This window comes from Triticum dicoccoides, chromosome 4A (genome assembly GCF_002162155.2).
Source record: "Triticum dicoccoides isolate Atlit2015 ecotype Zavitan chromosome 4A, WEW_v2.0, whole genome shotgun sequence".
Lineage (NCBI taxonomy): Eukaryota > Viridiplantae > Streptophyta > Magnoliopsida > Poales > Poaceae > Triticum > Triticum dicoccoides.
In genome coordinates, this window is record NC_041386.1 from 746,147,671 (window position 1) to 746,150,208 (window position 2,538).

A 2,538-nucleotide genomic window follows, 5' to 3' on the forward strand; every position below is an offset into this window, starting at 1 on the left:
TGGAGTTTGAAAATGGGACCTTTAGTACCGGTTCGTGCCATGAACCGGTACTAATGCCTCAAACCCCATTAGTACCGGTTGGTGGCACGAACCGGGACTAATGGGCATCGCACCCTTTAGTCCCGGTTCGTGGCACCAACCGGGACTAAAAGGTCCAGACGAACCGGGACAAATGGCCCACGTGGCCCCTGGGCGCACGAACCGGGACTAATGCCCCCATTAGTCCCGGTTCTAGACTGAACCGGGACTAATGGGCTAACCCGGGGTGGACCAAAGCCCTCTTTTCTACTAGTGGAGATTCAAGGCTTCAAGCATACGAAGACCGCTTAACAGACTTGGAATATAGCCAACAATTGAATTGTCACTTAGATCCAACATATCTTGTAGGTTTACTAACATCCCAAGTTCGATAGGAATTGTACCATTTAGGTGATTGTGGCTCAACTTTAGAAAGTGAATCTTTAGGCAGTGATCTTGGTATTTTCCCAGTTAGGTTGTTTGATGACAAATCTAGATACTCCATGTTGTTCAGTGATCCAATTTCTTGTGGCATATTTCCCTGGAGCAAGTTACCAGAAAGGCTCATATTAAACAACATCGTTGCATTGCTGATTTCTCTCGGAATCTGTCCTTCAAGCTTGTTTGACGAAACATCAAGTATCCCTAGCTGAGTTAATTTCCCTATACTTGATGGTATTACTCCAGTTATATTGTTGTTTGATGCACGTAACACAGTAAGTTTGTAGCACTCACCCCAAAGATGAGATAATCTGCCGAAAAATTTATTTGAACTGACATCAATATAGAGAAGATTTGGATAAGCTCCCATCCCGGTGATATCTCCTTCAAGGTTATTTCGTTCAAGTCGAACCCTTACTAGGCTTTTACAACTTAGCATGCTTGATGGTAAGGGTCCAACCAAGTTGTTGCCAGTAGCAGACAAATGTTGTAGCTAACCTCCCACACAAAGGTTGAATGGCAAGGCACCTGATAGGTTGTTAAAAGCGAGGTCCAACTTAACCAGACTTGTTAACTTGACAATTCCTTGAGGTATAGGTCCCAAAAGTTGGTTCTTGTAAAGGTACAAGAGAGTAAGGTTTGTCAAATTCCCTATAGTTATTGGGATAGAACCAGAGAGTGTGTTTTCTTGAAGAGCCAAATTCTCTAATTAACTTCACAAGGTTACCTAATTCCTATGGAATTTGACCAGAAAGTCTGTTCTCCCAAAGACGTAAGAAAGTGAGCTTGGTCAAATTACATAAATTTCTTGGAATGGAACGTGAGAGTATGTTTTTTTGAAGAGACAACCCCTCTAAGTTCACAAGGCAACCTAATTCCTGTGGAATTTGTCCGGAAAGTTTGTTGTCCCAAAGGAATAAGCTGTTGAGTTTTGTCAAATTCCCTAAGATGTCTGGGATGGAACCCGGGAGTGTGTTTTCACTAAGATCCAAGACCTCTAAATTCACTTGGTAACCTAATTCTTGTGGAATTTGCCCTGAAAGTTCATTTTGGCAAAGGTTCAAGATGGCGAGTTTTGTCAAACCACCAATGTTGCTTGGGATTGAGCCAGAAAGATTATTGCTAGACAGATCTAATGTGACTAAGTGAGTTAGGTGGCCTATTTTAGAAGGGATGTGACCAACTAAACGATTGATTGACAAGTTGAGGGTCACAAGATTGCTGCTCATTTTATCTACCGAGCCTCTTATCTGATTGTCTTGCAGTAGCATACTTTGGAGCTCCTCCAGAGTCTCGATGCCTGGAGGGATGGCCCCGGCGAAGTAGTTGTGAGAGAGGTCGAGATGTGTCAGTGTCGTCAGCACCGTGAAGTTGAGCAACTCCAACGTCCCTCTAAGCTGCATCTCCCTCAGGGAGATGCCGCTGATCACAGGCCGGCGCTGGTGCACCGTGCAGCTGATGCCGTGCCAGCTGCAGAGCGCCGACATGTTCTCCCAGGACCTCAGGGCCCGCTGACTCTGGTTGCTGAGGGTGGCTTTCCAGGCGAGGAGTGCCCTCGCTTGTCCTCCGGTGTCCGGCGCGAGCGCGTCGACCGTCATCATCAGCAGCAGTAGAAGTGCGGCCAGAGAGGCGAGCACTTTGGGTCGCTCAGTCTTCATGACTAGCATTTTGGCTTTGATGGAAATTGCTCCGGTGGTTGGCGAGAGGGGGTACTAGCACTTAGAGCTTGTAGCAGGCTAGGTCCACGCACTAGGTAAATGATCAGCCATTCATGTCCTTGGTGTCTTGTGAAGAGATATGGAGTATCTACCTCCATTGACTAGACTCGGCATTGGAAAACTTTGAATTCGTCAAGCAAATTGCATGGAAAGGTATTGTAGCGGTCTGCATGCATGACGATTACATTTTTCCAATCAATGAGTAGCCCGACTTCCGCCCAAATTATAATCACAATGGTGTCTACTAGGGAAAGACCAACGACCTCCCTATCCGGCTCGCAAGCATCGACAAATTTGCGGAAAAGAACACTCGAAGCCAAGGCATCGCTGCAACGACCTCTGTGTCTCGCTCTGCAAAAAT

General features: G+C 46.1%; 1 pseudogene; it reads right to left on the reverse strand.

Moving 5' to 3' along the window:
- Window positions 1–2,117, reverse strand: part of LOC119290025 — a 4,626-nt pseudogene extending 2,509 nt beyond the window's left edge.
- Between the last annotated feature and the right edge of the window lie 421 nt (window positions 2,118–2,538).